Source organism: Podarcis bocagei, assembly GCF_964188305.1.
Source record: "Podarcis bocagei genome assembly, chromosome: 1".
In the NCBI taxonomy this organism is placed as follows: domain Eukaryota; kingdom Metazoa; phylum Chordata; class Lepidosauria; order Squamata; family Lacertidae; genus Podarcis; species Podarcis bocagei.
The window spans coordinates 24,252,266-24,264,093 of record NC_138125.1 but is presented as its reverse complement, the minus strand read 5'-3'; positions in this window follow the sequence as shown (position 1 = coordinate 24,264,093).

Sequence of the window (11,828 nt, the reverse complement as noted above, 5' to 3'; positions counted from 1 at the left end):
TGATGCTGCAGAGGTCTTGGGCTTAGCCCATCTGGGGTTGGGGGAGCCCTCTAGCTGAGCAGCAGCCTGGGCCAGCAGCATTGGCCCTAGCCTGCAAGGCACTGGGGTGAAAGGGCCCTAGCTCCAGCAGTGATGAAAATCTAACGTTTTCCACCCCCAATATCTGGTTCTTAGTTTTAGAAGTGTAAAGAACACTAGTATTTCAGCAAAGTGTACACTACAAAGAATCCATTGTTGATAAATTAACAAACTGATGACACATGTAGTACTTTGTACACAGACAAGTTTATTTCTTGAGGGTAGAACAAATATATTTGAACATATGCACAGTTATGAAATTGTAATAAGCCCTTACTGCTTTTAAAATTTAAATCCACACATAAAACATTTCAGCAAACTTCAAGACTTTTTTTTTGACAAATGCAAGTTTCAACTTTGTTGCTTTTTGAAGTTGATACAACTCATTCAAGACTTGCCAAATAAAGGGAGACCAAATTAAAGACATGTAAAAAGCATGCATCTTTGTTAACATTTACACAAATACTTGTCAACACTGACAATTAAAAGTAAATAATATAAAATCCCTTAATTTGTGTACAGTATTTAGAAACTGGTGAATGGCAGTATCGACTGTAACAGTAATAAAGCATCCAAGAAAGATTAACACAGCTTAATGTGTGATATATATGTAACCCTGGGGATTCGGATGCTGGAGGAGGAAAAACACATACATTTTTCTTTCATCAAAATAATTCTAAAGGAGCCTATGTTCCACTGTACACAATAAGTTAGCAAGTTCTAGCCCAGCTAGAATGAAACAATCCCAACATTTTAAAACTACTGTTAATTGTTTGCATATAAACCATATAAATATTACACTTTGGGAAGATGTCTGAATAAAAGCCTTTATTGTATATATTATATTTGCATGAAAAAATGAAAAAACCTATTATATATCTAATAAGAACCTGTAAATTAATAATTAAAATTAAAATTCTATCATGGTACAAAGTTTGCATATTTAAAAAAAGATATTCTATGGATAGATATGTTTCTACCATAGTTCCCAAAATGTTATATATTAACAACTTCACAAATAGAAAGAGATAACGTACGAAGGAAGTATACATTTAAAATATCAGTAGAGTGTTAAAGTTTACAAAACAAGCAGGTTCTTTGTGAAAACCACAAAGATCTTGCTTATTTGATCTACAGTTAAATGTTTAAAAATAGTTATCTCCTTAAGCAAAGCAAAAGCTTTTGCTTCACAATGCAATCCTCTGTCAACAGCTTCCAGCTTAACTCAGTACTTCAGATGCACCTTGTTCTATTTTCTTCCCTTTTCCTGATGTGTTTTCCAATATATAGTCACATCCATCAGTTGTACCCACAGTAGCCTCAGCATGAGAAATTAGTCTCAAGTTTAACACACACCATTAAACACACTTTCAGTGCAACCCTAGCCAGGCCTACTCAGAAGTAAATCCTACTGAACTCAATGGGGCTTTCTAATAGGTAATTTAGATAAGGATTGCATATTTCTATAATAGTACTTATATGCTGCTTTTCAGGGCAAAGCCCTCCCAAGGCAGCTTACAAAATATAATTAAGACCGTAAAACAAATGTTCAAGATACAAATAAAGCAATCCAATTACAAAAGCTAAAAACAGCAGTGGTTTAAAGCAGTCAGGTGCCCTACTCAGACTCACCTAGAAGACTAGTGGAATGCACTTGCTGAATTACCAGAACTCCCATACGCCCCTTTCCTGATGCGACAGAGCATTCATAAAGTTACACGAGTACAGCTGATCAATTTGAAAGCCCAACAGCAAAGGGAAAAATTATTCTTATACCCTGATCCTAGAAACTATACAACCATGATGATCAAATAGGTCTTCATGCCAAAGCTGCTTTTGTACTCAAAATGGGCAGAGTTGGTTATGGGGAGGAAGCAGCCTGACAATCCCTTTTCCATGTTTCCTCTGCATTTTATCGAATTAGGATATATGGATTTCTTCCTAAATTTAAGGCAGGCATATATAGATGTCCATGCATGCTAGTCATCTGCCAAGCAGGCGAATCATGGGTCTACCAGCTCAGTCCAGGTTCCCATTTCCTCCAGGTTATTGGTGCTAGAGCTGTCCATGGTTTTTTTAGTTGCTTCACCTTAGCTTCAGACCTTTACAGTCAAGGATTAATTCAGGTGCCTCTTATCAAGCTAATCTGCTACATGAGGACTACAATCCTGTCACTGGATCAGGGTGTGGGAAGGACCCACACTGATTTCCATGTTACACGTGTACTTTGACTCTACATATGTTTTAATAGGAGATAAGAAGATAGTTCATTTACAGAAAAACCCCACTATTTATCCTACACTGCTTTATTACATTTACCACAATACACTCGGAAATGTGTTGTGGGTTTCAACTGTACATTATACTTAAATACAGATACAATAAATAATACACTATCTCCTAGAACAACACAAATAGCATTTGTTAATAAAGGATATCTGGAGAACTCTGACTAATGTTGTGGTAACTATTAGGGAGTTATATCCAAGTGCTTTCAGAAATAAAGGCGTAAGAACGCAAAGGAAATGAAATAAAATTGTTAAGAAACCCATTCATTTTAGAATAAAGGGGGGGGATTATATTCAAGGGTACACACCAAAATTGTGCCTCATGTTACAAATGTAAAAATAAGTTATTTAGAAGTGTCATTATTCTTGGGTGTAACCTTTAAAAATGAAATGTCATAATTTAAGAGACAAGCTCTCTCTCTTATAGTACTACTTTTCCTTTCATTTCTTATTTTTCTGATTTACCAAATCTATAAAATCTTTAAAATCTATAAAACCATTATGGAACACTATTTACCCTGATCTGCTACACAAGCCAAGTAGGCGAACTGTAGCACATACTCTGAAGAACGTACCAGTACAAAACTCTGGAGTTGCTAGGAGCATAAGACAAGCCAATAGTCCAAGGACGTGCCTTTTGGATCAGGCCAATGGCCCTTCTAGTCCAAAGTCCTGTTCCTAGTGGCCAACCAAATGCCTCTGGGAAGCCTGCAAGCTGGACACAAGCACCACAGCACTCTGCCCACCTTCAGTTCCCAGCAACTGGCATTCATATTGCCTCTGACAGTGGAGGCAGCATGGCTAGTAGCCACTGATATAGCATTGTATTCCATTGATTTGTTCAATCTGCTCTTAAAGCCATCCAAATTAATTATATTCAAAATGATATTTGTGATAGTATCTCAGGAACATACTTATCTCTTATGCTGGTAGTTGGTTAGGGGATATCACTTTCCCCCCAGCAGTTAGCATTTCCATTGTCACTGCAAGTGTTTTGAGGAAGGGGATTCTACAAGCATCATAAGCATCTAAAGGTGTGCTTATAACATCACTGGAAATGTGAAAAATCAATCTCCCAATTATCCTGGGAGAACTTGTACTGATTTTTTTTAATGTGCTGGATATATCCCCTTCCACTGTGCAAAGCAAACTTTCTTCCACCACAAAAATAAATATGCTGCAAGCAGTTGCAACTCTCTCAAGACATGGCTTTTTCATCCTTCCCATTCATTCTACCACTTTAAAATGGCTGAGGCTTCCTCAAGAGATTTCTAAGTGCTCCACCCTGTTTACGCCACCACCCTCACTGTTCCAAAGAGTCCCCCAATCCCATGGAGAAGGTTTGGCTAAGCATGCAGTGTCACCCATAGAGGGATGCAGGACAGATGACACGGAATGTGCTATTGGGCTAGTCTGAAGAGGAGTGGCAGTTGTAAGAAGAATTTATATAAATAAAACTGGAGAGACCAATCAATCAAAAAGATTTCTAGGCTTTAAAAACAAAAGCACTTTTAAAGCACTAATTATTCCTAAACTTCTCGAAATATCCCAATGAACATTTAACGTACTTTTTATCCATCTATACATCTTTCAGTTCATGCCTTTTGTGTAAGCCTAAAATAGCATATAAGATCTGGCTATGCTGTTTCTAAATATTTGTCATAATTAAGAACTTTATTTAGAAATGTTAGTAATAATAATAATAATAATAATAATAATAATAATTTATTATTTGTACCCCGCCCATCTGGCTGGGTTTCCCCAGCCACTCTGGGCGGCTTCCACAGAAACCAAAAAACACTAAAATATCATACATTAAAAGCTTCCCTGAATAGGGCCGCCTTAAGATGTCTTCTGAATGTCAGGTAGTTGTCCATCACCTTGACATCCGATGGGAGGGCATTCCACAGGGCGGGCGCCACCACCGAAAAGGCCCTCTGCCTGGTTCCCTGTAGCTTCGCTTCTCGCAATGAGGGAACCGCCAGAAGGCCTTCGGCGCTGGACCTCAGTGTCCGGGCAGAACGATGGGGGTGGAGACGCTCCTTCAGGTATACTGGGCCGAAGCCGTTTAGGGCTTTAAAGGTCAACACCAGCACTTTGAATTGTGCTCGGAAACGTACTGGGAGCCAATGTAGGTCTTTCAAGACCGGTGTTATGTGGTCTCGGCGGCTGCCCCCAGTCACCAGTCTAGCTGCCGCATTCTGGATTAGCTGTAGTTTCCGAGTCACCTTCAAAGGTAGCCCCACGTAGAGTGCATTGCAGTAGTCCAAGCGGGAGATAACTAGAGCATGCACCACTCTGGCCAGACAGTCAGCGGGCAGGTAGGGTCTCAGCCTGCGTACCAGGTGGAGTTGGTAGACAGCTGCCCTGGATACAGAATTGACCTGCGCCTCCATGGACAGCTGTGAGTCCAAAATGACTCCCAGGCTACGCACCTGGTCCTTCAGGGGCACAGTTACCCTATTCAGGACCAGGGAGTCCTCCACACCAGCCCGCCCCGTCCCCCAAAAACAGTACTTCTGTCTTGTCAGGATTCAACTTCAATCCATTAGCCGCCATCCATCCTCCAACCGCCTCCAGGCACTCACACAGGACCTTCACCGCCTTCACTGGTTCTGATTTGAAAGAAAGGTAGAACTGGGTATCATCTGCATATTGATGGACACCCAGTCCAAACCCCCTGATGATCTCTCCCAGCGGCTTCATATAGATGTTAAAAAGCATGGGGGAGAGGACGGAACCCTGAGGCACCCCACAAGTGAGGGCCCAAGGGTCTGAACACTCATCCCCCACCACCACTTTCTGAACACGGCCCAGGAGGAAGGAGCGAAACCACTGTATAACAGTGCCCCCAGCTCCTAACCCCTCTAGACGGTCCAGAAGGATGTTATGGTCGATTGTATCAAAGGCTGCTGAGAGATCCAGCAGAACTAGGAAACAACTCTCACCTTTGTCCCTAGCTCGCCGGAGATCATCAACCAGTGCGACCAAGGCAGTTTCAGTCCCATGATGAGGCCTGAACCCTGATTGGAAGGGATCCAAATGGTCCGCATCCTCCAGGCGTGCCTGGAGTTGTTCAGCAACCACACGCTCAATCACCTTGCCCAAGAATGGAAGATTTGAGACTGGGCGATAGTTGGCCATACTGGCCGGGTCTAAAGATGGTTTTTTAAGAAGCGGTTTAATGACCGCCTCTTTCAGCGGAGCTGGGAATGTTCCCTCACAGAGGGAAGCATTCACCACCCCGCAGAGCCCATCGCCCAGCCCTTCCCGGCTTGCTTTTATTAGCCAGGATGGGCAAGGATCAAGGAGACAGGTGGTTGGTTTCACGCGTCCAAGCAGCCTGTCCACATCCTCGTGGGTAACGGATTGAAATTGATTCCATGCAACTTGACCAGACAAGGCTCTAGCACTCTCCCGCCCCAGCCCTGCTCCCACGGTGGTGTCTAGCTCCTTCCGAATATGAGTGATTTTATCTGCAAAAAACTTTGCAAAATCGTTGCAGGAGATCTTGGGGTCTTTACAAGGCCCCGGTGGTAAAGGTGGTTCCGTTAAATTGCGGACCACCTGAAAGAGTCTCCTGCTACTATTTTCTGCAGATGCAATAGAGGCGGTGAAGAAAGTCTTCTTCGCCGTCGCTATCGCCACTTGGTAGGCTCGACGTTGAGCTCTAACCTGTGTCCGGTCAGATTTGGAGTGAGTTTTCTGCCACCGACACTCTAGCCGTCTCAGCGATTGTTTCATCGCCCTCAGCTCCGAAGAAAACCACGGGGCTGTCCGGGCTCCATGCAATCGGAGAGGGCGCTTCGGAGCCAGACAGTCGATAGCCCTGGTTAACTCCGCATTCCAGCGGGCCACCAGGGAATCAGCTGAAAGGCCATCAACATGGGATAAAGCATCCCCTACCACTCTCTGGAAACCATTTGGATCCATTAAGTGGCGGGGGCGGACCATCCGAATTGGTCCCACCTCCCTGCAGAGGGGAAGGGTCGCGGAGAAGTCCAGTTGCACCAGGAAGTGATCTGACCATGGCACTTCTTTGGTTTCACTTTTACTTAGTGTCAGATCACCCACGTCACTAGAGGTGAATACCAGGTCTAAGGCATGTCCATGACTATGAGTTGGGCCCAACTTATTCAGGGACAGCCCCATGGAGGCCATGCTTTCCACGAAGTCCCGAGCGGCCCCTTGTAAGGTCGTGTCGGCGTGGATGTTAAAATCCCCTAGGACAACCAAACTAGGTGTCTCCAGGAGAACATCCGCCACGACCTGAAGCAGCTCGGACAGGGAATCCTTGGTGCAGCGGGGAGGTCGGTACACCAAAAGGAATCCTGTACTGCCCCTATTGCCCAACTTCCACTAATTAGTGCATATCTTTAACATCTAGCAAACAATATGCTTACATTTATTATATTTTGATAATAGAAAGGGACAGAAAATTCTCAGCAAGTTGAACAAAGATGCTTAAAATGGAGCTAATTGGATTACAAATAAGGGTTTCAAAATTGTATTATGTCACTTAACACATCAAAATTTTGTGGCAAACTCTTCTATATTAGTGCCACGATTGACTAGAAAGGGGGTGTTTTCAACTCAATTTAAATAATCTCTGGAAGCAGGACTGGAAAAGAGCCTTGCCTTAGATCCTGGAGATGTACTACTGCCATTCAGACTGTACTGGGCTGGATGGACTAAGTCAATAAAAAAGGAGATGGAAGTAAATAAAGCCTATTGTTTTGATTTTAGTTCAACTGAATTAAACATTCAATTGACTATGCAGGATTATGGATAACACAATCCTATGTATATTTACTCAACAATGAATCCCACAGAGTTCAACGGAGCTTACTCCCAGTTAACCATGTAAAGGATTTTAGCATAAAAACATTAACCAGTGAAGGACACAAAACCAATTAAGGGGAACAAGCTTTGCACACAGATAACTATCATAACAATTCTGTTTCATGCCACAACATTATCTTCTCTTTTGTAGCAATATAAGCCTTAAGATAAACACAACAGAAAATTATATATTTAGCCATACCAGTATCTGTGTGTTTACATTGCTTACTCTAGTAGAAAAGAAACCCTGATTAATTATATAAAATTTGGGGTTTACATTTTATCCTTGTTTGGTTTATCATGTAGGATCCAGATTTGCCCAGAACAGAATTCTCCCAAAGGAAGATGGAAAATTTCATTTATTTCCCGTTCTCCTTGCAACGCCCCCGCCCTGCCTGGTTTCTCAAAATCACATCTTCCCTGCTTCCTCCATGTAACAGTGTATATAGATTGTTTTTATGTATACCTGATACAAATATTTTCTCTGTAAATATATTATAACATTTTTTCTTGAAATGAAAACAAAGAAAAACAAAGTTTTCTAGCTTCACTGGAGGAGTTTACTAAAATAATATTGCACCAACCTTACTGGTGTCCTGGAGAATCAATTAACAAATTAGTCAGAGAAGGGAGTCATCCACAGCCCTGCCCCCAGTTCTGTTGCACTGCGGACAGGAAACAATATCCATTTGCCTGAAAGACTGAACACTAAACAGGATCAAGCCATAAGAAATTATTTGCTTCACGCTTTTAGTATTTTTTTTCTATCAACTTAAAGTAATAACATTTTATTAAACTAATTAATTGTCCGATGCAAGTAACAATACCATAAAAGCATTTATGGCAACACAACTGCATCTGTACCACTTAATCTCTAATCACTATTATTATACTACTTTCTCTACTTAGCATATTATACCTATTTCAAAATGTAACCAATAAAATTATATAGTGTACACATTCAAAATTTTGAAAACATATCTGTTTGAACAAAAACATAATGAAAGTTGTGCTCTGCACCCACTTATGCTTTTATCAGATAAAATCCGCTCCCAAGAGTACAAAAATGTTCACGATCTTTCTTGATAGCTGCCTGTGCAAGAGAACAATGGAAATACAAACTCCCCTTTTTCCTGAGAAATTAAATCTTTATTTTACTCTGCAATTTTATGAAGTCCTACCAAATATCAATGAAACTATTCTAATATAAAACACCATTTATTTGGATTTCTCCAAAAGGGACTAGATTTTTTAAAAATAATTATTTTAAACTATATATAAATTTAAACTAGGGCTCATCGCATTGCAATTTAATCTGCTGAGCCACTAGGAATTTATTTTAAAAGTACACATTTTAATCAATCTTAAAAGTGAAATGGAAAATCAAAAGAAGTATAGCAAAACATTTCTGTTTAATTTACTGAACACGAAAACAGCTTTCATCTATTAATTGGTGCTTTTTGCATAATCATGACGCCTTGATTTATTACAGAGAAAATGTTCCATTGTATAGGTCAATACAATGGGGGGTGTGGGGTGGGAAGGTCATATTCTCAAAGAAAGATTCAGCAAGTGAGTCCAAACTAAATGCTGGCATAGTACTGAACAGCTTAACTTAAACTACTACTTTAAGTTATTTGTGCTATCATCACATAAAACTTTAAAATATAAAGATCCGGGTAATGTAAACAATAGTTTTCATATTTTCCATCAGCTTAGAAACTCTGGCAATTTATCTCAAAGGATTCAATTAAGAGCACAATCCTATGCCTATTTACTCAGAATTAGGCCCCAATGAATTCAATGGGGCTTACTTCCAAATAAGTTTGCAAAAGACTACAGCCTAAGTAATTCATATAAATAAACTGTGAGAACTTATCAGACTGAAAGATGTGCCACTTCTTTAGCACCAGGGCCATACTGGAAACTTGTAAGTCTTCCAGCTTATCTGCCTTAAAAAATGAAAAAAGAAAGAAAGAAAAGCAGTACAAGCTTCTGTCCCGTCCATGTTTGAATATATAGACTGCAGGCATAATTTAAGTTCCTAAACACAGTGTGGAAGCCAAGGCACATCTGGTGAACAAGCTGTGTTAATTCTGTGCTGTATGGATCTTGGAATTAACAACTCCAAATGTGAACAACTCAGATTAGGATGTCAAATGATTAAGTCACTTAAGCCACCTCAAGGGACAAAATAATTATGGTTGCAATTATATGATATTTGCTAGTCAGTTAAGCTTCATTGAACTCAGCAGATTGTGCTTTTAAGTAAGCATGCATTAACAAACATGCAAAAGATCACACTGCTCATCTGTTGCTAAATTACAAGCCTTCTAGTTTCTAACATTAGATCTGCAAGGCTACTTTTACAACAAGAGCTAGAATCTTAACTTTTCCGTAAATGACAACTTGATTGCAAGAATGCTGACAAGAATCTAGAAAGCCACACAAAAAATACCTCTGGGACCATTTATCTCATTCCTGATGCAAGTGCTACCAATTACACTACAGCAACACAGAAAAATATACTCTTTTCAAGACAGTTTTCCATCAATTTCCATAGGTAAGCCTGCATTAGGTTTCTCAAAACACTGATAATAGATGTAACTTTGTAAACAAGCCATATATATATATATATATATATATATATATATATATATATATAAATATAAATTTTGCATAGGATTTGGATCTAGTTTATTTTACAATGCAGCAAGGTGTTTTTACAAACGACCAGATGTTCTCTGATCATGCAAATAAACTGCCCCAAAGAATTCACAATGGGACTACTCAATAACTTTTTGCAAGACTGGAGCACAGGTGCTGTAGAAGTGCTCTGCATATGTTGAGAAATTATGCTTCACAATTAAAAATGTTACCATTTTAAATGCATCAGTAAGTCACATTTATGATTCCAAATATATTACAGCTACGGTAGGAAATCTTACCGTATTTACAAACACAGTGTACAAATGTGAAGCACAGTGTTTGATAGAATATCCCTTTAGTTTTCCCAGTGCATATATGGTTTAAAATCAAAACATGCCCCAACATGAGAGGAGGCAAAATCTGAAGAGTATTGCGTATAGGTATGGAAATCATGGCAAGAAAACAAAAGCTTAATATTGCAAAGCAGAATGATAAGTTCATAATTCTCGCTGAAGTTACTAGAACATCTCCAAGTTACACAGCATCTCCAAAAGGCATTTTTCACTTTGTTCAGCTACTCACCAAATGCAATTATAGGTGTACCAAATCATGCGTAAGCATTACGTATCATTAAAACCTCTAATATTATGCTACAACTAGATAGCACACTGTCAGATATATCACAGCATGCTTAATTTTTGGACCCACACATGATAGCAGGAATATAGAATTTGCAATTAAGAGAAAATCATTTTTATATTTAGCAACGAGGCATAAATATATAAGATAAACCTATTTGTTCAGAAAATCTTGACATGTTTTTAGCACTGAATGCTAAGAAAACAGTAAGTTCCTTTTATAAGTACTGTATTAGAAGCTATTAAAAAAACCCCAAAAGTCGTTCAAAATAGAAAATAGGAAATGGCCAAAATCTACAGAAGAAGTAATCACAAAGTTCTGCATACTAGTTGCCAAGCCCTGAACAGCAAAAATGTTGCCTGTGTATTGTGCAAGGATTTGTGCATCCATTTCACATGCCGAAACTTATCTTTGGATGTGACTTGATTTTCCTTATGCAGGAAACCTGCATAAGGACAAAAGCTGCTGCATATGGGGAAGCCACTATTTTTGATCCTGGCCATTATGTTTCAAGACTCTTAAAATCATACTGTCATCTTTCTAATATACAGAAATTTCCAAAGAAAACCAGCCTTAATTAAGATGTCTGCATGAATCCTGGACAGTCACTGCTAGTAAATGGAGTTCTGAGAGCTTATGAAACTATATTTCCTTAACTAGCAATGAGAAAGCCCATTTTGCATGTCCAGTTACCTCAAAGGACTACAAGGGCCGGATTCAACTAACCCAGTGTGCTTGTGGAAGCCAGTTCTGGGACTCCCAGTAGCACAATTGGGCTTCCCCCCTTCTCCTCCCCCCATGTGCCCTGCCCGCTCCTCCCACAAATGTGGAGAGTTGGGAGAACCCCCAGAACAGCACATGGGGGGGAGAGAGGGGAGATGGTTCTGTCTGGCAAGCAAAAATTATTGTGCTGGTGGAAAATGTTTTATTAGTATGATGTTGAACTCCACCCCAAGTTTTGTTCATTAATACAGTGGTGCCTAGCAAGACGAATGCCTCGCAAGACAAGACGAATTTCCCTATGGGCTTGCTTCGCAAGACGTTTCATCTTGCGAGTTCTTGCGAGTTTGTTTCCTTTTTCTTAAAGCCGCTAATAGCTGTGCTTCGCAAGACGAAAAAACTGCAAGACGAAGAGACTCGCGGAACAGATTAATTTTGTCTTGCAAGGCACCACTGTAGCTTCAACAACTTCAATGCTGGTTATAACCACAGCAGTATTTTAAAATGTCCTATTTCAGACTAGGACTGAAACAAAAGATTAGAAAATAAAATGTGTGCCTTTAAGTTATAGGCAGAATCCAACAAGTGATCTTGTGCTTACGGAAGGATTTT